Source organism: Triticum urartu, chromosome 5A (assembly GCF_056163025.1).
Source record: "Triticum urartu cultivar PI428250 chromosome 5A, HENAU_Tu73, whole genome shotgun sequence".
NCBI classification, from domain to species: Eukaryota; Viridiplantae; Streptophyta; class Magnoliopsida; order Poales; family Poaceae; genus Triticum; species Triticum urartu.
In genome coordinates this window covers 542,138,197-542,163,644 of record NC_141877.1, presented here as the reverse complement: position 1 = coordinate 542,163,644, position 25,448 = coordinate 542,138,197, and the positions used below count along the sequence as shown (strand labels likewise).

Genomic DNA, 25,448 nt, shown 5'->3' with positions numbered 1-25,448 from the left:
AGCATTGCAAGTTCCCTTCCAATGTCTTCAGGATCATCAGAACTGCTGTCAGATTCTTCTTCAGATGAGGACACAGCTTTTGCCTTCAAGGCACGAGTTCACCCATAGTTTGGACCGTAGATATCTCTTTTCTCAGAAAGCTGAAACTCATGTGTGTTGAGCCTCTCAAGTATGTCAGACGGATCGAGTGTCTTGAAGTCTGGACGTTCTTGAATCGTCAGGGCTAGGATGTCAAACGAACTATCAAGTGATCTCAGCAGCGTCTTGACGATTTCATGTTTGGTGATCTCAGTGGCGCCGAGGGCTTGAAGCTCATTTGTGATGTCAGTGAGCCGGTCAAATGTGTGCTGGACATTCTCATTGTCATTTCGCTTGAAGCGGTTGAAGAGGTTGCGAAGAACACTGATTCTCTGATCTCTCTGAGTTGAGATGCCTTCATTGACCTTGGACAGCCAGTCCCAGACCAGCTTGGATGTCTTCGAGGCACTCACACGGCCATACTGTCCTTTGGTCAGATGACCACAGATGATATTCTTGGCAGTAGAGTCCAGTTGAGTGAACTTCTTGACATCAGCAGCAGTGACACCTTCTCCAGCCTTGGGAACGCCGTTCTCGACGACATACTATAGGTCGACGTCAATGGCTTCAAGATGCATGCGCATCTTATTCTTCCAGTAGGGATATTCAATTCCATCGAAGACGGGGCACGCAGCGGAGACTTTGATTATCCCTGCAGTCGACATAGCTAAAACTCCAGGTGGTTAAACCGAATCACACAGAACAAGGGAGCACCTTGCTCTGATACCAATTGAAAGTGCGTTATATCGACTAGAGGGGGGTGAATAGGCGATTTTTATGAAAGTCTTCAAAACGTGAAGGTTATGAAGACAAACAGTAGAGATATGCCTATCACTATGCAGCGGAAGTTAGATTACACTAGGCAAGCCATGGTCAAATATTCAATATAGTGAAAGCACAATGACAAGTAGCTGCAGTGTAATAAGGATCAGGTAGGAAGAAGTTATGAAGCCAATCAAATCATACAGTTACGTTGTGAAGACAAAAGATAGAGCAAGTATGCAATGGCTTCACAAGGAGTAACAGTAAGTAAAGGGAAGTGAAGATGAAACCAGTGACTCGTTGAAGACAATGATTTGTTGGACCAGTTCCAGTTGCTGTGACAACTGTACGTCTGGTTAGGGCGGCTAGGTATTTAAACCAAAGGACACACAGTCCCGGACACCTAGTCCTGAACACGCAGCTCAGGACATCCGGTCCTCACCGTATTCCCCTTGAGCTAAGGTCACACAGACCTCGCCCAATCACTATGGTAAGTGAAAGTGCGTTATATCGACTAGAGGGGGGGTGAATAGGCGATTTTTATGAAAGTCTTCAAAACGTGAAGGTTATGAAGACAAACAGTACAGATATGCCTATCACTTAAGCAGCGGAAGTTAGATTACACTAGGCAAGCCATGGTCAAGTATTCAATAGAGTGAAAGCACAATGACATGTAGCTGCAGTGTAATAAGGATCAGGTAGGAAGAAGTTATGAAGCCAATCAAATCATACAGTTACGTTGTGAAGACGAGAGATAGAGCAAGCATGCAATGGCTTCACAATGAATAACAGTAAGTTAAAAGGAAGTGAAGATGAAACCAGTGATACATTGAAGACAATGAATTGTTGGACCAGTTCCAGTTGCTGTGACAACTGTACGTCTGGTTGGAGCGGCTAGGTATTTAAACCAAAGGACACACAGTCCCGGACACCCAGTCCTGAACACGCAGCTCAGGACACCCAGTCCTCACCGTATTCTCCTTGAGCTAAGGTCACACAGACCTCGCCCAATCACTCCGGTAAGTCTTCAAGGTAGACTCCCAAACCTTCACAGACTTCGTTCACCGACGATCCACAATTTCTCTTGGATGCTCAGAACGCGACGCCTAATCGTCTGGAGGATGCACAGTCCTCAAGTGTAATAAGTCTTCAGATCACTCAGACAAGAAGACTTAAGTGATGCCCAATTTACTCTGGCTCTGGGTGGTTAGGGCTTTTCTCCTCGCTAGGAATTTTCTCTCAAAGGCTTCGCGGTGGGTTGCTCTCAAACGACAAAAGCCGTGCACTGAAATCTGAGCAGCCAACCGTTTATGGTTGAAGGGGATGGCCTATTTATAGCCACTGGGCAACCCGACCTGATTTGTCTGAAATGACCCTGGGTCATTAAGGAACTGACACGTGTTCCAACGGTCAGATTTCGAACTCACACGGCAACTTTACTTGGGCTACAAGTAAAGCTGACTTGTCCGACTCTGGACAAGATTTGCTCTCATAGTCTTCGCTCGAAGACATAGGATTTGAATTAGGCATCACTTCAGTCATTCTGACTGGTTCTCTTAGACCCCACGTAACAGTACGGTGGTTCCTATGACTCAACACAAATGAAATAAAACTACGAAGGATCTAAGCCTTCGAGTTTCATAGGCTTCACATGGTGTCTTCTCTTGTCATGGTCTTCAATGTGAATATCTTCATATACCACCATTGTCTTCAATGTCTTCATACATTTTTAGGGGTCATCTCTGGTAGTAAAACCGAATCAATGAGGGACTTCTACCTGTGTTATCCTGTAATTCTCACAAACACATTAGTCCCTCAACTAGGTTTGTTGTCAATACTCCAAAACCAACTAGGGGTGGCACTAGATGCACTTACAGTAAGTCTTCAAGGTAGACTCCCAAACCTTCACACACTTCATTCACCGGCAATCCACAATGTCTCTTGGATGCTCAGAACGCGACGCCTAACCGTCTGGAGGATGCACAGTCCTCAAGTGTAATAAGTCTTCAGATCACTCAGACAAGAAGACTTAAGTGATGCCCGATTCTCTCTGGCTCTGGGTGGTTAGGGCTTTTCTCCTTGCTAGGAAATTTTCTCTCAAAGGCTTCGAGGTGGGTTGCTCTCAAACGACAAAAGCCGTGCACTGAAATCTGAGCAGCCAACCGTTTATGGTTGTAGGGAGTGGACTATTTATAGCCACTGGGCAACCCGACCTGATTTGTCCGAAATGATCCTGGGTCACTAAGAAACTGACACGTGTTCCAACGGTCAGATTTCGAACTCACACGGCAACTTTACTTGGGCTACAAGAAAAGCTGACTTGTCCGACTCTGGACAAGATTTTGCTCTCATAGTCTTCGCTCGAAGACATAGGATTTGAATTAGGCATCACTTCAGTCATTCTGACTGGTTCTTTTGGACCCCACTTAACAGTACGGTGGTTCCTATGACTTATCACAAATGAAATAAAAACTGCGAAAGATTAAGTCTTCGAGTTCCATAGGCTTCACGTGGTGTCTTCTCATGTCATAGCTTTCAATGTGAATATCTTCATATACCACCATTGACTTCAATGTCTTCGTACATTTTTAGGGGTCATCTCTGGTAGTAAAACCGAATCAATGAGGGACTTCTACCTGTGTTATCCTGCAATTCTCACAAACACATTAGTCCCTCAACTAGGTTTGTCGTCAATACTCCAAAACCAACTAGGGGTGGCACTAGATGCACTTACACTAACCATCATACCTAATGCAGCGATGCCAAGTGATTGGAATATGCGGTTGTTCCTCATCATATTTTTAGCCCTAATCTTCTCATATTCAGTAGTTGGCGCTTTTTTACATGAACAAAAAATATAATTGTAAGACTTAATGGTTGAAATGCATAGGAGAAGCAAGACAACACAAACAACTGAGCTGCGAGTTTCTTAGCAATCCTAGAATACAAATACAAATCAGGAGCGAACTATTTTATTTTTTATAGAGTACATATCAGGAGCGAACTATTAGCAATCCTAGAAGACGTAAATTTCGATTAATAGGTTACAAACATTAGCTAGGCACGAAACTATACAAAGCACAATTCACGTCCATAGAAAACCAAACAGCACACTAAACAAACAAGTCGTATACCTGCAAGTTTCTTGCTCCTTGTCATCTTTGTCATAGTAGATCTCATGGGAACTGGAACTGTGCTAGTCAGCTTGGTTGTTGCCTGGTTTACTTGCCTTGCTTGCTGGACGAGTTAATGGCCTAGGGAGCAGCATAGCAGTTACAAGTTATTAAAAATATAAAGTGGGCTGATGCTTTGAAAGGTAGATAAACAACACACACAAGCTGACTAGCACAGTTCAATCAGGTTTAGTAGTTACAACCAGATGCAATCAGGTAACCAAACCATTATATACATATGACAAGAAACTCTGACTTCTGAATTCTAGTACTCTGGATTCTGAATTCTCAAGTTGATGAAGCTGTAGTAAGTGGTGCCAGATGGTGCCCTGCCCTCGTCATTTCCCAGCACCAGCCAGCCAGACTAGTAGATCTAGAGAAAATGAGCGGTGTACAGCTGAGATTATTCATGGCCACCTCTCATGCAGAGTATGGCATGCGACTCTCAACCTCAGAAAGAGAAGAAATATAAAGTGTATCCTGACACACTTCACTACTTGTCATCAACATCAGTCACACTGTCACACACAAGCCAACTCATAAGATTTGGGAATCGAGCACTTCGGGAATGACTTGGCCAACAACGCGAGTATTGCATTAAATGCAACATTGGAGATCCGATAGAAAGACTTGATGTGGAGTAACTTCACGACAAATGAAAATCTTGAAGTTTCAGACCCTTCGTAAAGTGAGCACTTTGCCTCTTCTATCACTTTTGCAAACTTTGACTGTTGTCTACCCGTGTCCTCCGATCCATACAGATCCTGTATCATGTCAGGAATTCTATCATCTTCATATAGATCCTCCTCCTCCAAACGAACATCCTTTTCAGCAACATCTACCACGATATCAGTAGCTCCATCCACATGATGTGCATCTGCATCAGCTTCAACATTTAATGGTTCTCCATGATGAATCCACCTATCATATGTGCTAGACATCCCATAAATAAGAATATGATCCTCCACTTTCCCTTGAGGTTCTTGTTTACCATTGAGACATTTGCGGCACGGGCAAAGAATTTGAGCATCCTCGGCATAGGTTTCACGAACGAAATTCATGAACTCTTTCACTCCATTGATGTATTCTTCGGAAAATTTCCTAGCTTTTATCCAACTTCTGTCCATCTGCCAATGAACAAAAAAGGCTACAATTTAGGAATTGAATTACACAGACCCAAAGTAGCTAACACAAAGGTTTTGGAATACCACAGTATTTTAAAAACTTTGCTGCCAGAAGGTTTGCGCCGCGCAGAACTTGCGGCTTTTCTGCCTTTCATTCAAGAATTTACTTCCAGTACAGCAAAGGAAACGGGCTCATGGCCCCTAACTACACACCACCACCGATTGTGGTGCTCGTGCAATCCCACGAGCGATCAGAGGGGGCGCCAAACTCGCTCTTGGCGCTAACTAACTCGAGCTATGCAGACTTGGGTTTATTCAGAAAACAACCTCAAACTACTGACGAAATTGACGAAACTGAAGAAATAAACACTAGCTACTGCAGACTTGGGTTTATTCAGCAGATATGACCATGATAGAAAGAGTAGATTTTTCACATAACAATTGATAATGTAATATCATGCATGTGTGTAAGATGGAAAATTTTCTCAAATTTTGAACCATTAATAATGTAATATCGATGCAAAGTTGAGATGGCAGGTAAACATATAGTAGAGTTACAATAGGCCACAGTAGAGTTGAGATGATTTAAGTACGCCACAATACGCCACAGTATTTTAATATCATGCACGGGAGTACTTTTCCCCACACAAATGATCAGAGAATGAAAAGAGCTACAATACTCAGGAGTGAGAACAGCAGCTTCAGAGCACTTACCTGTAGCTTCAAAACAGAAGCTTTGTTCGGCTGCAGCACTTAGAAACGGAGATAACGCCGCCCTACGCAGCCCGCTCTGGAGATGACGCCGTCCGCCGCCGTCTGTACTCCGCAGATGACGCCCTCTGCCGCCGGGCGCTGCCCGCCACCCGATGATGGACGGCCACGGCGCCGCACTCTCCCCGCTTGGTGCAGATGATGGTCGGCCGCGGCGCCGCCCACTGCCTGGCCGGCGTAGGTGATGGTCGGCCGCGGCGCCGCCCGCTGCCTGGCCGGCGTAGGTGATGGTCGGCCGCGGCGCCACCCGCTGTCAGCCGCGCCGCCGCCGAACACGATTGGGGATTCTTTTTCTAGGTTTCGTTTCTAAGTCACGGACTTGGCCCTGTTTTTTTTCTCTTTTGTTCAGAAAAAGGGACACGTCCAGTTTTGGCCCAAACAAGGCCCACTCATCACGTATATGTCCGGTTAAAAGATTCTCAATCGCAATGTAAACAAATTGCACAATGAGGTCTAACTGGTAGGTGGCTGTTTGGATGAGCGATTGATCTTTGGTTCGAGTCTGGTGCAGTCCCTTTTTTTATCAACTTTACTTAATTAAATTACTGAGTTGTAATCTAGTCACCCTCATCTCCTATGATTATTGACAACTAGGAACGCCACGGAGACAAAATTGCTGAGTTGTCATCTACTCACCCTCATCAAGTTTTTATGATGATATATTTTGGTCATTATGGACTGAAATAAGGTAGTATGCACCATTCACATCTTTATGACCTTTCTATGAAATCAAATAACGACCTTTTGGCTCTGAATTGTCATGAGATTATAGGGTTTGAGCCCGTCTACACCCTTCATGACTAATTTGTGAATTTTGGTCATAGATGTATGACTAATTAAACCGCGGTCACTATTTTTTGTCATAGATGAGCATTTTTCTTGTAGTGCGATTCAGCCGGCGCAGATCTGGCCTTCTTCTTCTTCGGTGACGGCGTGGGGGGCTGGGGTTGGTTGGGTGGAGGACGAGGACGATGAATTTATTCCTCTCGCCGGGCAGGTCGAGGACGGAGAAGGTCAGGAGCGGCGAGCGGCGACGAATAGATCGGAGGAGGATTCTGAACTGGATCGAGTAGACATAGATCTGGTCCTCAGGTGATCGGTTCAAGAAAAGATAATTTCCCCCTGGATCATTATGCCCTTATCGCAATTAACATATTAAATTTAATCAATTAAAATTCCCCGCAAGATCTGACGGCTAATAAAAATTAGACGTGATCAGACATGTAAGTACTGCTAAGTACTCCGAGTACTAATCCAATCACCGTAAAACAGCTCATAAAAATAATAACGGGTTTGTCCATCTGCCAAAGCCGGCCCAATTACACTGGAGGGATCTCGTAGCACCTGAACTTGCGAGGGGATTATAAGTTAAATAAAACAGAAACATGCGTGAAGGAGGGATCTCATGTCACCAAGGGAGAAGCAAGCAGGAGGTCAAAATCACCAAGTTTAGAGACACTCACATGGAAGAAAAATTGCTAGATGAACCTCAGGGGACACATGTTCGAAAATTCTCCTCACTAACCTCTTTTGCGTTCACCAAAAAAAAAAAAACTGTCGTGCATTACTGTTCCGGTACTTCTTCTCATATGGGCTGAGTCTGGAAAACACAGTACACACGAACATCAACAGTGGATGAAATCGTCTGAAAGAAAGTAGACAGAACATAAAACAGAAATTCAGGAATTCAACACTAGATTAGAGGAAATTTCAATATAATGTCAAACACCAGTAGTTTGACAGCAGCAACAGTAGTTTTAAAATACAAAGTTCAGGCATTGCTTACAAACAACATTAATTCAACAATGATCAAATAACAGTACAAGCATCTATTTTTAAGCTATTTCTTGTAAAAATACAGTAGAATAACAGTGCAAATGACAGTCAGCTTTACAGTGTAATTGCAGTAGATTTACAGTGTAATTTATAGTAGAATTACACTGTAAATTCTACTGTTCCAGTGACATTTTACAGTAGATTTACAGTGTAAGTAAAGTAGTGTTGCAGTTGAATTACAGTGTAATTACAAGTAATTGTACTGTAAATGTCAGTGGAACTACAGTCTAAATACAATTGTATTTTACGATAGAACTTCAGTGCAAAATACAGAGTTTTACAGTGTAAATATAGTATAATCAAAGTGTATTTTACAGTAGAACTTCAATGTAAAATTCAGATTTTTACGGTATGATTGCAGTAGATTTACAGTAGAATTACACCATAAATACTACAGTTGAGTTCCAGTGACATTTTTACGGTGTAAATACCGTAGTATTTCAGTTGAATTACATTAACTTACAGTTTAATTTCACAAGTAATTCTACTGTAAATGTCACTAGGAATTTCAACTGACATGCACCTCCATCTTCCTAACAACATAAACACCCACTAATTGAAGAACACATCACTGTTAAACTTGACAGGAAGCAACTACTCGGATCACGACAACGCAGATGAGCTACTACTGGAAACATGTCTTCTTCAGTTAGTATCATCCGCATGCAAAGGAAACAAACATGAGTATTATAAGAGAAAGTTAGAACAAGAGATTAAATTTACACACATCTTTAAATCAAATCTACAACTGATGTGAAGTCTAAAACCTTGACAGAAAATAAACCAAAACCCATAACGCATTGGTTTCACTGGAGCTGGTTCTTGGACCAAAAACACCTCGCCTACAATATTGAAATTACATTAGCTAAAATTACAAATTACACTAGAATATTCAGTTTACAGTGTGATCTTGTGAAATTCAGTTTCCATTGTTTCAGTGAAATAATTACAGTAGCTAAAAACACCAATTAAATTGAAATTGCACTGAATTCTACTGTAATTACCATGTCAATTACACTGTAACAACACTAAAAAATTCAGTGCAATTACAGTGAATTACACTGAAATTATACTGTAAAATCCAGTGTAAACTATCATGTAAATTACGCTGTAATAACACTATAAAATTCAGTGTAATTACAGTAAAAAAGCACAGTAAATTCAGTGTAACTACTATCCAAAAGAACACTGAAATTCAGTGTAACTACAGATGCATTTTCTGTAATTACACTGCTTAGTAAATTACAATGAAGATTTCACTTACATACTAAACTGTAATTACACTAAAAAAACTAGTGCACTGACTAATGACACTGACCAAGTAGAAAAACCTGTGCATCAAAAGGTCAAACATTAACAACCACTGAAATTTCAGTATTTTTATTGCCAGCGCACTAAAAAATAAGATAAAGTTCTAAAATGGTGCTAAAAATGGATGAAATAATACCCAACAAAGACCAACCCCAACAAAGAAGACAAACCCCAAAGAAAAGGTTCTACAATGCTTGCAGGCCAACCATAGACAAACCCCTAACAAAAGGTTAACATAGACAAACCAGAATAAAAACCACTAAGAGCTACAGTGTGGAAAAGAAACTTCAGTTACAATGAAAATACACTATAATTTCATTGTAATGTACACTCAGAATCTGTCTTTAATTACACTGAATATTGAACTGTAATTACCACGAAAATTACACTGTAACAACACTAGGATTACTCTGCAATGTGCACCGTAATTACACTAAAAGAGAGAACTGAAAAAGAAAAGAAAAGGTAGACAAAAAAAACTACCGGCAACATATGATACGAATCATCTTCCGCAGAGTCATTGGGCACAAAAAATATTGATCTAAAGAATCTGAGGTTTCAAACAGATTACATAAACATGATACACAAAGGTTAACAACACTTACTGGATGAGCTAGAAAACAAAAGGAAAAGCAAAATTAGGCATAAAAAGAAATAAGAGAAACAACTGAATATTATGGAACTTAACCTGCTTGACTATGGAAATTGCACAGATGAAAAATTATGGAACTCATTGGGGTAATACAATTTTAAAAGATACTGCAAATTTCTGAACTTGCCACAAGGAGAATGACAGAAATAAACATGGTACTAAGCTAATGGTCAAAAAGACTTGACCATCATTTCTACGAGGATGGAACTGCAGAAAACATAACTGTACCCTGTGGAAACTGTAGGATGGATGTATATATCTATTGTATTGATCTGACCCGTGTATGGGGTATATATAGAGGTACAATGGAGTGAGAGAGACTTGGAGTAGAGGGCAAGTTAAACCTATCTTATCTCTATCTCCTATCTCTATCTTAAACGTAAATATACTTCTAACATCCCCCCTCAGTCGTAGCGGGAGTGAAGCGGACGATTACGACTGAATTTGAAGTCTTGCTCTTTTGTCGTCTTCTCCGCTGCGCCATCATCAACTGCGTCTCTGATGGTCGGCAGTTAGGGCGGTGACTGTGTCCCCTTCTGGTGCCTTCCTGCCTTCTCCTCTATTCCCTCCCGCAGTCACTGCGGGAGTGTCGTGGACGCAAGTGACGAGGCGCACGCTGTTGACTGGAGTTGTTGCCGATGATTTGTTGTAGACGTAGCCATTAACGTCGAGGTAGCCGATCATGGTGATGTAGCCGTGGTCGAGGTAGTCATGGTCGATGGTGTGGTCGTCGTGGATAATGAAACCGCACAAAGCCGGAGGCGCAAAAAATGTGCTATGACAGAGCTGCAGACGTGGACGATGCACCTTGCGGATGTCAGAGGGTGCCGTCGGCGATGAGTCCACCAATTTTGCCAAGACCGGAGGAAGCCCATCGAGCACACATCGGTTTTGCCAGGACCGTGTGGCCGTGTAGGGTCATCACTGTAGTGACGCCGTGTCGATGCAGTCGTGCCGTTGTGGATGACGTGGTCGATACCGTCGTCGTGACGCGGTCATTGCCGTCGTCGAGGTCGCGTCTTGCAGAAAAGTCTGTCAGAGGACGTTAGGTGTCCATCTTGTGGACGAGGCGGCGGCGGTGTGTTGACGAAGATGTTGATGAAGACCATGGTGATGAAGTGTCGGCGATGGCGTCGCAGCGGCATGGCGGTGATGATGCGTCACTTGAAGGCGTCCCTCCATGACGACGAAGTGCCGACACCCTGTCATGCCGAAGAAGTATGTTGCTCGTAACCTGGCGTAGTCGTTCAACTCAGTGCAGGGATCCAGTTCGATGAGTGCAGGGATTCAGCTCGATGAAGAATATCTGGTGCAGATCATGATGATATCGTCGTGCTCGGTGTAGGTACAGATCGGTGGTGTAGCTTGATGCAGGAGGTGATGTAGCTCGGGTTGGGATGCAACGCTCGGTGGAGGATCAATCAACAACCACTGTAGTGGGATAATATCAAAATCGAACAGCAGTAAAATATCAAAAGGGGCACCGGGATCCACAGCTACATCTGAAGCAATCAATGGGAACCAACGAATTGACCGCCTGCATTATATCCGGGGGAAATCGCAACGGAATACGATCAAAATCGCCTCTTCCTCTCTGCTGGTGTAGCGCTCACTCTACGCGTCAATTTAATCCGGCCGGCGGGCGGTAAAAGACAGCGTCCGGGCGGTAACGGGCCGACCCAAAATGAAAACGCGCCCGACAAGTAGAAACCGCCCAACAAAACCCAGCTCTCAGCGCGAATCGCGCGCAAGATCGAACGGCCAGCGATTTGAATGACAGCAAATTGTAATTCACTCGACTTTAGAATAGCAAATCCGATATTAAATAGTTGCCAAAACATTGGCGTGATCCAAATCGGAGCTTGTAAATCTAGCCAAGAATACATGCATGGCCATGCATCCTGAAGTTTCTGCATACTCCTCTCCTTGAAGTTCCAAATACCCAGGTCCTCTTTCAATGTTGGCTTCCATAGAAAGCGTGGTTTGGTTGGAACGCCGGAAAGTCCTTAGTGGGAACATACACGATATTGTTGTACCCGAGGAATAGCGCGTGGTCTCCAATATCCCGTAGCTCCACCAGCTTTTGCCTGCCAATGTCAACCTTGAAAAGGAAGAGCTTCACCGTGGTGAACTTATAATCTTCTTCAAACAGCTCACTGAACTTGTCGTCATCATATTCGTTGGCGAAATCTACACCGCCTTCATCGACCCTTGTTGAAATAGTTGGTTAGTTAAAGATAAAGTTGTATAGGGATAGATATCTTGTTTAAATCTTGTACCCTTCTCTATCTCTTTTTCTGTTAGCTCTCCCTCGTAATCCTCCTGTAACGATCGATCTCTCTCGATCTCATCTTGTAAGCCACGGCATTGCCTCTTTATATACAAGTGCGGCCCGGGCAAAGGGTTCTACGCTTCCCATATCGTTTCACATGGTAATAGAGCCTCTTCCTCATTAAATCGAAAGAGATTGCATGTAGCTACCGCCGGCGACCGAGATCATGTCCACCACCACTGCTGTCGTGACCGCAAGCACCATGGGTGCACTCACCACCTCCTCATCTTCCACCTTTGCCTCCTCCTCCACCACCAATACCACCTCCCTCGGATCGCCGCCCCACGAGAAGCTGACGAGGGGCAACTTCCTGCTCTGGAAGGCCGTCGTGCTGCCTCAGATCAGAGGCGCACAGATGGAGCACCACCTCGACGAGAAGAGCCCGCCACCGCCGGCCACTCTCACCATCACCAAGGACGGCAAAGAAGAACAAGTCGTCAACTTTGCACGATCTTTCTGGTATGCACAGCAGCAACAACTTCAAGGGTACTTGATGGGTTCTTTTTCCCGTGAGATCCTTGCACAGGTCGCCACGCTCCAGACGCCGGCCGAGGTGTGGTGCACCATCCACGCCATGTTTGCTACACAAAGCCAAGCCCAGGCGATCAATACTCGCATCGAGCTCACCAACCTCAAGAAAGGTAACATGTCCATGTCTGACTACCTTGGCAAGATTAAAAGCCTCACCGACGAAGTCGCAAGCACTGCTACGGCGCTCTCTGATCCGGAGATCGTCTCCAAAATTCTCGCTGGCCTCGACATGGAGTACAACCCGGTGGTCTCAGCGCTCGCCGCCCGGGTCGAGCCCATCACCGTCCAGGAGCTCTACAGCCAACTCCTCAGTTTTGATGCCCGCCTCACCCTCTTGCATGGTGGCGACCTTCGCCAATCCTCCGTCAACTCTGCCGCCCGTGGCCGCAGCCGTGGACGCGGTCACCAGGGGCAACGCGGCGGCGGGCGCGGGCGCGGCGCTCCCCAGGGCGACGGCGCACGCTCTGGTGGGGGCTCTGGCTCCAACGGCGGAGGCGGCTACAACACTAGCGGCGGCGGCGGCTTCAACAACAACAACGGCCGTCGTCCTCCCTCACGTGGTCGCCCTCGTTGCCAACTTTGCAAGAAGTCGGGCCATGAAGTGATCGACTGCTAGCATCGGTACGACGAAGACTACGTGCCTGATGCTCGCCATGTCGCTGCTGCCATGCGTGAACAGGGCGGCGGCGAGGGTGTCTGGTACGTGGACTGTGGCGCGACGGACCACGTGACCAATGAGCTCGAGTAGCTTGCTCTTCGTGAGCGCTACCATGGCAGCGACCAGATTCACACCGCAAGCGGTGGAGGTATGGATATTTTTCACATCGGTCAAGGTTCTATTAATTCCCCTACACTCAAACGTGATCTAGTTCTTCGAGATGTACTTCATGTCCCACAAGCTGACAAGAACCTTGCCTCCATGCCTCGTTTAGCCACCGATAATAATGTCTTCTTTGAGACTCACCCTCGTTATTTTTTCATCAAGGATCGGGAAACGAGGGAACTCCTTCATCACGGTAGATGCGTTGGAGGGCTCTACCCAATTCCATCCGGAGCACTAGGTCGCAAGCATCGTCAAGTCTACTCCGTCATCAAGCCCTCTTTGGCACGGTGGCATCAACGACTAGGACATCCATCTTCGGTCATCGTCAAACAAGTAGTTAATAAAGACAAACTTCTTTTGTCTCATAGTCAAAATAATGAGTCTGTGTGTGAAGCTTGCCAATGTTCTAAGAGCCATCAACTTCCTTATCCCGAGTCAACTAGTGTGTCTCATGCTCCGTTAGAACTTATTTTTAGTGATGTTTGGGGTCATGCCCGAGATTCCTTTGGTAGAAAAAAAATACTATGTCAGTTTTATTGATGATTATAGCAAGTTCACTTGGATGTATTTTCTTACATACAAATCAGAAGTTTTCTCTATCTTCCAAGAATTTCAGAAACTTGTTGAGCGCCAATTTGATAAAAAAATCCTTTCAGTCCAAAGTGACTGGGGAGGGGAGTATGAGAAACTCAACTCCTTCTTTCGTCGCATTGGGATAGCTCATCATGTGTCTTGTCCCCATGCTCATCAACAGAATGGGTCTGCTGAGCGCAAACACCGCCACATTGTTGAAGTCGGTCTCTCTTTTAGCTCATGCATCCATGCCTCTCAAATATTGCGATGAAGCCTTTATCACCGCCACTTATCTTATTAATCGTCTTCCCAGTAGAGTCATTGGCAATTTCTACTCCTTTAGAGCAGTTGTACAAGCAAAAACCTGATTATAACTATCTCAAAACCTTTGGATGTGCTTTCTATCCTAATCTACGTCCTTACAATCGCCACAAGCTTGAGTTTAGGTCCACACAATGTGTTTTTCTTGGCTATAGCAACCTTCACAAAGGCTATAAGTGCCTTGAGATTGCTACTGGACGCATCTACATATCTCGCGATGTTGTTTTTGACGAAACTATCTTTCCGTTTTCCAAACTTCATCCCAATGCCGGCGCCTTGCTTCGTGCTGAAATTGCACTTCTACCAGACTATGATCATGGGGGCGCGTTAACTGAACCTGATCATGTGCAAAAATCCAAAGAAAATTCTATTTCTGTTGATACTTGTACTAATTTTGGGCGTCATTTTATGTCTGAGGAAACAAACAAAACATGTGCGGAAACCCACGCTGATCCGGCTGATAGCGGCAGATCCCAGGAAGATTCGCCCGCCAGGCCTGCCTCCGCTGACGGTGCGAGATCCCGGGTGAATCTTCCACCCGTGCGCGCGGCTGCATGCAGGCTGGTGGCCGACCGCCCCGACCGAGTGGATCCCACTGGTCCAGATGTGCCCATGAGCCCGCGTGACGACAGGCACGCCAGCCCAGGCGCTGGAGAGGCCCAGTCGCCCGCTGCCACGTCTCGGCGGGCCCAGGTGGACCACGGGTGCGCGGGTGCGTCGCCCAACGCCGCCTCTCTGCGGGTCCAGGAAGACTGCGGGTGTGCGGCCGACCGCACACGTGAGGACGGATCCTCCTCGGATCAGGAACCGGCTGGTTTGCTGGCTCTCTCGGATCGCGAGAGGGCTGGATCCTCTGTGGTTGATTCTGCTTCGTCCGGATCGCATGCACCATCTGCAGCAGCTGCTCCTGTGTCACCTACGCCCTTTCTTCGAAATACAAGGTCTCGATCAGGTATTGTTAAGGAAAAACAATATAATGATGGTACAATAAGGTATGACAAACTCAAACGAGCTTTTCTTACCACTACTAGTGAAGCAATCAATTTGCATGATGCCCTTGCCAATAAAGAGTGGAAGGAAGCTATGGATAATGAGTATAATGCACTTATGAAAAATAATACATGGCATTTAGCACTACAAGAAATATGTCAACTTGTGACCCCCACTATTGGTCACTGAAAGGTCACAAATTTCCATTTGCGACCTTTTTGTGACCAAAAACAGAAGGTCAAAAGCTGGCGGTCATAAACTGACTATAGCGACCTTTCTTTTGGAATGGTCGAAGACGTTTACGACCAAAATATGTCCACTATGGTGTTTTGCTCACTAGCAACCTCCCCAGGCCACGTAGGCATCCAGCGTGGCAAGCTGATGTGGCACAAGATTCAGCCTGGTCCAATTCAGTTTTCTACATGGGCCTAGCCCATTAATTCAGCCTTTCTATATTTTTTTCTGTCAATTTTTGGTCGACTTCATGGGCCTGGCCCAACATGGCAGCCTTTTTTATTATTGGGCCTTGGCCTTTTCGTCTAAATAACTATAATTTCCTTTTTTTATTAAATGGGTCCACCAGTCAGATGGGTCCCAGTTGTCGGGTTTGGGTCTGGTAAGTGAGTCCCATCTATCAGGCTCATATTCTTCATATTTCAACTAGTATTTAACTTGGCAGACAAAAGCACACATGATACTTCAAATAAGAGCAACCAGATCACGTTGCCAATACATATGACCATGTGTAATACAGTACTTTACAAGATCTACATGTGTAACGAGCTCTACAAGTGTGATACAATACTTCTTTACAAGAAAATGACGACATGGCGGACTCACTGGACAACCATAGTCAAGGCTGGGAACAAACAAAACGGCAACATGGCTTCCTCTGTCAGGGCTGCCGGTGCTGCTCCTTCCCCGCCGCCGCCGCACAGGTGAATTTCCTGCACAAGTGAAATTGGACTGAATCTGTAAACTTGTTTATACTCCTGGACTGTGTTTGGAATGAATTTGGAGTACAAGGAAACCAAAACAATATCTGGACTGTGTTTGGACTAAATTTGGAGTACTCCTGGACTGAATTTGGACTGAATTTAACTGAAACAATGATCAGGACAATGAACAGTGCACAAAACATTATAGTCCAGAACCATATGTGACGGACGGTACCCCAACATTACACAAAGGATGGTCAATGATCAAGACTAGTGTGCAATGATATATACCTTTGGTGACTGGGCTAGAATAATGGACCATAGCCTGAGGATCACGACGTTCGTCGTCTTGACGTACTCGTGCACCTTCTTCATGATGTGCTGTGCCTCCACTATACTCTCCATCGACATCTTGTCCGAGGACTTGTCAATGATCACCTCTGAGCATATCTCACCTATCTTTCTCTGCTTGGCCCGGACCATCGCGCCCACCGCTAGTAGCAAGGATGCTGCCAGTGCATAACCGACCCACTCGCTGCAATAGAAAAGATGAAACTTGCATATTATTCGAAGTCCCATTTTCAGCTTGAGTACACACAAATATGTAACCAGGATTCAATGAAAATGATGCTTATAATCTTAATGATGCACTAAGCAGACTAACGGAAATATATATGGGAGGTATTCAGAAACATGTTTAATGGAAATATCCAGCTTGGAGATATTCAGAAGCATGATACTCCTAATCATGTACTTATGCTGAGAATATTTATGCTTGCATGTTCAGAATATATACTCTACTCAGCTTTACTAAGAAATATTGTTAAATCTTGACAAGTTAAATCTTGTTCGGTCTTGTTAAATACTCCAAGCAACTAATCCTACTGCGACTGCATCTTGAGTATAGTTACTCCAAGAAACTCTCTCGGACGAGTACTAACTAGAAAGAGCACCATGGGGACGGGGAGGGTTGGATGGAAATCTCACTAGGATGAGGTCGAAGATGAACTAGGAGGTGCCGAAGAGGAACACGAACAGGGACAGTAGGAACAGCATGAACTCCAGCCATCTTCGACCAACCTCTGCACAAGCACAACCACACGCATGTCTCATGATTCAGTAGCGCGTACACCAAACTGTTGACTGTGGATTTCAGAAATGTGTGCGTGCGTACCGTGAAGACGGCGATCCGTGAAGCTGATCGTGACATTGACGTAGGGCACGGCGTGTTGGGGAATGTAGTAATTTCAAAATTTTCCTACGCACACGCAAGATCATGGTGATGCATAGCAACGAGGGGGAGAGTCTGATCTACATACCCTTGTAGATCGCAACGGAAGTGTTGACACAACGTAGAGGAAGTAGTCGTACGTCTTCTTCCCGATCCGACCGATCCAAGCACCGTTACTCCGGCACCTCCGAGTTCTTAGCACACGTACAGCTCGATGACGATCCCCGGGCTCCGATCCAGCAAAGCTTCGGGGAGGAGTTCTGTCAGCACGACGGCGTGGTGACGATCTTGATGTTCTACCGACGCAGGGCTTCGCCTAAGCACTACAACGATATGATCGAGGTGGAATATGGTGGCAAGGGGCACCGCACACGGCTAAGGAACGATCTCAATGATCAACTTGTGTGTCTAGAGGTGCCCCTGCCTCCGTATATAAAGGAGCCAAGGGGGAGAGGTGCGCCGGCCAGGAGGAGGGCGCAGGAGGAGTCCTACTCCTACCGGGAGTAGGACTCCCCCCCCCAATCCTATTCCAACTAGGATTCCCAAGGGGGAAAGAGGGAGAGGGGTGGCCGGCCACCTCTCCTAGTCCTAATAGGACTAGGGGAGGGGGGAGGCGCGCAGCCCTTATGGGCAGCCCTTTCACCTTTCCACTAAGGCCCACTAAGGCCCATATGATTCCCGGGGGGTTCCGGTAACCTCCCGGTACTCCGGTAAAATCCTGATTTCACCCGGAACACTTCCGATATCCAAACATAGGCTTCCAATATATCAATCTTTACGTCTTGACCATTTCGGGACTCCTCGTCATGTCCGTGATCACATCCGGGACTCCGAACAACCTTCGGTACATCAAAATGCATAAACTCATAATAACTGTCATCGTAACGTTAAGCGTGCGGACCCTACGGTTCGAGGACAATGTAGACATGACCGAGACACGTCTCCGGTCAATAACCAATAGCGGGACCTGACAACATACGTTGTTCCCTTTGTCATCGGTATGTTACTTGCCCGAGATTCGATCGTCGGTATCCAATACCTAGTTCAATCTCGTTATTGGCAAGTCTCTTTACTCGTTCCGTAATACATCATCTCACAACTAACATATTAGTTGTAATGCTTGCAAGGCTTATGTGATGTGTATTACCGAGAGGGCCCAGAGATACCTCTCCGACAATCGGAGTGACAAATCCTAATCTCGAAATACGCCAACCCAACATCTACCTTTGGAGACACCTGTAATGCTCCTTTATAATCACCCAGTTACGTTGTGACGTTTGGTAGCACCCAAAGTGTTCCTCCGGCAAACGGGAGTTGCATAATCTCATAGTCATAGGAACATGTATAAGTCATGAAGAAAGCAATAGCAACATACTAAACGATCGGGTGCTAAGCTAATGGAATGGGTCATGTCAATCAGATCATTCAGCTAGTGATGTGACCTCGTTAATCAAATAACAACTCATTGTTCATGGTCAGGAAACATAACCATCTTTGATTAACGAGCTAGTCTAGTAGAGGCATACTAGTGACACTTTGTTTGTCTATGTATTCACACATGTATTATGTTTCCGGTTAATACAATTCTAGCATGAATAATAAACATTTATCATGATTATAAGGAAATAAATAATAACTTTATTATTGCATTTAGGGCATATTTCCTTCAGTCTCCCACTTGCACTAGAGTCAATAATCTAGATTACACTGTAATGATTCTAACACCCATGGAGCCTTGGTGCTGATCATGTTTTGCTCGTGGAAGAGGCTTAGTCAATGTGTCTGCAACATTCAGATCCGTATGTATCTTGCAAATCTCTATGTCTCCCACCTGGACTAGATCCCGGACGGAGTTGAAGCGTCTCATGATGTGTTTGGTCCTTTTGTGAAATCTGGATTCCTTTGCCAAGGCAATTGCACCAGTATTGTCACAAAAGATTTTCATTGGACCTGATGCATTAGGTATGACACCTAGATCGGATATGAATTCCTTCATCCAGACTCCTTCGTTCGCTGCTTCCGAAGCAGCTATGTACTCCGCTTCACATGTAGATCCCGCTACGACGCTTTGTTTAGAACTGCACCAACTGACAGCTCCACCGTTTAATGTAAACACGTATCCGGTTTGCGATTTAGAATCGTCCGGATCAGTGTTAAAGCTTGCATCAACGTAACCTTTTACGGTGAGCTCTTTGTCACCTCCATATACGAGAAACATATCCTTAGTCCTTTTCAGGTATTTCAGGATGTTCTTGACCGCTGTCCAGTGATCCACTCCTGGATTACTTTGGTACCTCCCTGCTAAACTTATAGCAAGGCACACATCAGGTCTGGTACACATCATTGCATACATGATAGATCCTATGGCTGATGCATAGGGACATCTTTCATATTCTCTCTATCTTCTGCAGTGGTCGGGCATTGAGTCTTACTCAACTTCACACCTTGTAACACAGGCAAGAACCCTTTCTTTGCTTGATCCATTTTGAACTTCTTCAAAATTTTGTCAAGGTATGTGCTTTGTGAAAGTCCAATTAAGCGTTTTGATCTATCTCTATAGATCTTAATGCCTAATATGTAAGCAGCTTCACCAAGGTCTTTCATTGAAAAACTTTTATTCAAGTATCCCTTTATGCTATCCAGAAATTCTATATCATTTCCAATCAGCAATATGTCATCCACATATAACATCAGAAATGCTACAGAGCTCCCACTCACTTTCTTGTAAATACAGGCTTCTCCGAAAGTCTGTATAAAACCAAATGCTTTGATCACACTATCAAAACGTTTATGCCAACTCCGAGAGGCTTGCACCAGTCCATAAATGGATCCCTGGAGCTTGCACACTTTGTTAGCTCCCTTTGGATCGACAAAACCTTCCAGTTGCATCATATACAACTCTTCTTCCAGAAATCCATTCAGGAATGCAGTTTTGACATCCATCTGCCAAATTTCACAATCATAAAATGCGGCAATCGCTAACATGATTCGGACGGACTTAAGCATCGCTACGGGTGAGAAGGTCTCATCGTAGTCAATCCCTTGAACTTGCCGAAAACCTTTTGCGACAAGTCGAGCTTTGTAGACAGTAACATTACCATCAGCGTCAGTCTTCTTCTTAAAGATCCATTTATTCTCAATTGCTTGCCGATCATCGGGCAAGTCAACCAAAGTCCATACTTTGTTCTCATACATGGATCCCATCTCAGATTTCATGGCTTCAAGCCACTTTGCGGAATCTGGGCTCACCATCGCTTCTTCATAGTTCGTAGGTTCATCATGATCTAGTAGCATGACTTCCAGAACAGGATTACCGTACCACTCTGGTGCGGATCTTACTCTGGTTGATCTACGAGGTTCAGTAGTATCTTGATCTGAAGTTTCATGATCATTATCATTGGCTTCCTCACTAACTGGTGTAGGTGTCACTGAAACAGTTTTCTGTGATGAACTACTTTCCAGTAAGGGAGCAGGTACAGTTACCTCGTCAAGTTCTACTTTCCTCCCACTCACTTCTTTCGAGAGAAACTCCTTCTCTAGAAAGGATCCATTCTTAGCAACGAATGTCTTGCCTTCGGATCTGTGATAGAAGGTGTACCCAACAGTTTCCTTTGGGTATCCTATGAAGACACATTTCTCCGATTTGGGTTCGAGCTTATCAGGTTGAAGCTTTTTCACATAAGCATCGCAGCCCCAAACTTTAAGAAACGACAACTTTGGTTTCTTGCCAAACCACAATTCATAAGGCGTCGTCTCAACGGATTTTGATGGTGCCCTATTTAACGTGAATGCAGCCGTCTCTAGAGCATAACCCCAAAACGATAGCGGCAAATCAGTAAGAGACATCATAGATCGCACCATATCTAGTAAACTACGATTACGACGTTCGGACACACCATTACGCTGTGGTGTTCCGGGTGGCGTGAGTTGCGAAACTATTCCACAGTTTTTCAAATGTACACCAAACTCGTAACTCAAATATTCTCCTCCACGATTGGATCGTAGAAACTTTATTTTCTTGTTACGATGATTTTCAACTTCACTCTGAAATTCTTTGAACCTTTCAAATGTTTCAGACTTATGTTTCATTAAGTAGATATATCCATATCTGCTTAAATCATCTGTGAAGGTGAGAAAATAACGATATCCGCCACGAGCCTCAATATTCATCGGACCACATACATCGGTATGTATGATTTCCAACAAATCTGTTGCTCTCTCCATAGTACCGGAGAATGGTGTTTTATTCATCTTGCCCATGAGGCACGGTTCGCAAGTACCAAGTGATTCATAATCAAGTGGTTCCAAAAGTCCATCAGTATGGAGTTTCTTCATGCGCTTTACACTGATATGACCTAAATGACAGTGCCACAAATAAGTTGCACTTTCATTATCAACTCTGCATCTTTTGGCTTCAACATTATGAATATGTGTATTACTACTATCGAGATTCAATAAAAATAGACCACTCTTCAAGGGTGCATGACCATAAAAGATATTACTCATATAAATAGAACAACCATTATTCTCTGATTTAAATGAATAACCGTCTCGCATTAAACAAGATCCAGATATAATGTTCATGCTCAACGCTGGCACCAAATAACAATTATTTAGGTCTAATATTAATCCCGAAGGTAGATGTAGAGGTAGCGTGCCGACCGCGATCACATCGACTTTGGAACCGTTTCCCACGCGCATCATCACCTCGTCCTTTGCCAGTGCCCGCTTATTCCGTAGTCCCTGTTTCGAGTTGCAAATATTAGCAACAGAACCAGTATCAAATACCCAGGTGCTACTGCGAGCTCTAGTAAGGTACACATCCATAACATGTATATCGCATATACCTTTGTTCACCTTGCCATCCTTCTTATCCGCCAAATACTTGGGGCAGTTCCGCTTCCAGTGACCAGTCTGCTTGCAGTAGAAGCACTCAGTTTCAGGCTTAGGTCCAGACTTGGGTTTCTTCTCCTGAGCAGCAACTTGCTTGCCGTTCTTCTTGAAGTTCCCCTTCTTCTTCCCTTTGCCCTTTTTCTTGAAACTAGTGGTCTTGTTAACCATCAACACTTGATGCTCCTTCTTGATTTCTACCTCCGCAGCTTTCAGCATTGCGAAGAGCTCGGGAATAGTCTTGTTCATCCCTTGCATATTATAGTTCATCACGAAGCTCTTGTAGCTTGGTGGCAGTGATTGGAGAATTCTGTCAATGACGCAATCATCCGGAAGATTAACTCCCAATTGAATCAAGTGATTATTATACCCAGACATTTTGAGTATATGCTCACTGACAGAACTGTTCTCCTCCATCTTGCAGCTATAGAACTTATTGGAGACTTCATATCTCTCAATCCGGGCATTTGCTTGAAATATTAACTTCAACTCCTGGAACATCTCATATGCTCCATGACATTCAAAACGTCGTTGAAGTCCCGATTCTAAGCCGTAAAGCATGGCACACTGAACTATCGAGTAGTCATCAGCTTTGCTCTGCCAGACGTTCATAACATCTGGTGTTGCTCCAGCAGCAGGCCTGGCACCCAGCGGTGCTTCCAGGACGTAATTCTTCTGAGCAGCAATGAGGATAATCCTCAAGTTACGGACCCAGTCCGTGTAATTGCTACCATCATCTTTCAACTTTGCTTTCTCAAGGAACGCATTAAAATTCAACGGAACAACAACACGAGCCATCTATCTACAATCAACATAAACAAGCAAGATACTATCAGGGACTAAGTTCATGATGAATTTAAGTTCAATTAATCATATTACTAAAGAACTCCCACTTAGATAGACATCCCTCTAATCTTCTAAGTGATTACATGATCCAAATCAACTAAACCATAACCGATCATCACGTGAGATGGAGTAGTTTTCAATGGTGAACATCGTTTATGTTGATCATATCTACTATATGATTCACGCTCGACCTTTCGGTCTCCGTGTTCCGAGGCCATATCTGCATATGCTAGGCTCGTCAAGTTTAACCTGAGTATTCTGCTTGTGCAAAACTGGCTTGCACCCATTGTAGATGGACGTAGAGCTTATCACACCCGATCATCACGTGGTGTCTGGGCACGACGAACTTTGGCAACGGTGCATACTCAGGGAGAACACTTCTTGATAATTTAGTGAGAGATCATCTTATAATGCTACCGTCAATCAAAGCAAGATAAGATGCATAAAAGATAAACATCACATGCAATCAATATAAGTGATATGATATGGCCATCATCATCTTGTGCTTGTGATCTCCATCTCCGAAGCACCGTCGTGGTCACCATTGTCACCGGCGCGACACCTTGATCTCCATCGAAGCATCGTTGTCGTTTCGCCAATCTTATGCTTCCACGACTATCGCTACCGCTTAGTGATAAAGTAAAGCATTACATCTCGATTGCGTTGCATACAATAAAGCGACAACCATATGGCTCCTGCCAGTTGCCAATAACTCGGTTACAAAACATGATCATCTCATACAATAAAATTTAGCATCATGTCTTGACCATATCACATCACAACATGCCCTGCAACAACAAGTTAGACGTCCTCTACTTTGTTGTTGCAAGTTTTACGTGGCTGCCACGGGCTTAAGCAAGAACCAATCTCACCTACGCATCAAAACCACAACGACAGTTTGTCAAATAAACTCCGTTTTAACCTTCGCAAGGACCGGGCGTAGCCACACTCGGTTCAACTAAAGTTGGAGAGACAGTCGCCCGCAAGCCACCTGTGTGCAAAGCACGTCGGGGGAACCGGTCTCGCGTAAGCGTACGCGTAAGGTTGGTCCGGGTCGTCTCGTCCAACAATACCGTCGAACCAAAGTATGAAATGCTGGTAGGCAGTATGACTTGTATTGCCCACAACTCACTTGTGTTCTACTCGTGCAAATAACATCAAACCATAAAACCTAGGCTCGGATGCCACTGTTGGGGAACGTAGTAATTTCAAAATTTTCCTACGCACACGCAAGATCATGGTGATGCATAGCAACGAGGGGGAGAGTCTGATCTACATACCCTTCTAGATCGCAACGGAAGCGTTGACACAACGTAGAGGAAGTAGTCGTACGTCTTCTTCCCGATCCGACCGATCCAAGCACCGTTACTCCGGCACCTCCAAGTTCTTAGCACACGTACAGCTGGATGACGATCCCCGGGCTCCGATCCAGCAAAGCTTTGGGGAGGAGTTCCGTCAGCACGATGGTGTGGTGATGATCTTGATGTTCTACCGACGCAGGGCTTCGCCTAAGCACTACAACGATATGATCGAGGTGGAATATGGTGGCAAGGGGCACCGCACACGGCTAAGGAACGATCTCAATGATAAACTTGTGTGTCTAGAGGTGCCCCATGCCTCCGTATATAAAGGAGCCAAGGGGGAGAGGTGCGCCGGCCAGGAGGAGGGCGCAGGAGGAGTCCTACTCCTACCGGGAGTAGGACTCCCCCCCCAATCCTATTCCAACTAGGATTCCCAAGGGGGAAAGAGGGAGAGGGGGGAGGCGTGCAGCCCTTATGGGCAGCCCTTTCACCTTTCCACTAAGGCCCACTAAGGCCCATATGATTCCCGGGGGGTTCCGGTAACCTCCCGGTACTCCGGTAAAATCCCGATTTCACCCGGAACACTTCCGATATCCAAACATAGGCTTCCAATATATCAATCTTTACATCTCGACCATTTCGAGACTCCTCGTCATGTCCGTGATCACATCCGGGACTCCGAACAACCTTCGGTACATCAAAATGCATAAACTCATAATAACTGTCATCGTAACGTTAAGCGTGCGGACCCTACGGTTCGAGAACAATGTAGACATGACCGAGACACGTCTCCGGTCAATAACCAATAGCGGGACCTGGATGCCCATATTGGCTCCTACATATTCTACGAAGATCTTTATCGGTCAGACCGCATAACAACATACGTTGTTCCCTTTGTCATCGGTATGTTACTTGCCCGAGATTCGATCATCGGTATCCAATACCTAGTTCAATCTCGTTATTGG

The 25,448-nt window shown here is 44.9% G+C and overlaps 1 long non-coding RNA gene across 2 annotated transcripts; it reads right to left on the bottom strand.

Annotated features, from left to right (window-relative positions):
* Positions 1-2,575: 2,575 nt before the first annotated feature.
* LOC125507311 (uncharacterized) lies at positions 2,576-6,236 on the bottom strand. Of its 2 annotated transcripts, XR_015602625.1 has the most exons (4): positions 5,852-6,236; positions 3,975-5,140; positions 3,589-3,675; positions 2,576-3,486 (listed from the first exon to the last, which is right to left on the bottom strand). It is a non-coding gene; the product is annotated as an uncharacterized LOC125507311 (long non-coding RNA). The 2 variants fall into 2 exon arrangements; XR_015602626.1 differs by lacking the exon at positions 3,589-3,675 and having other exon boundaries at positions 2,584-3,486.
* Positions 6,237-25,448: the final 19,212 nt, after the last annotated feature.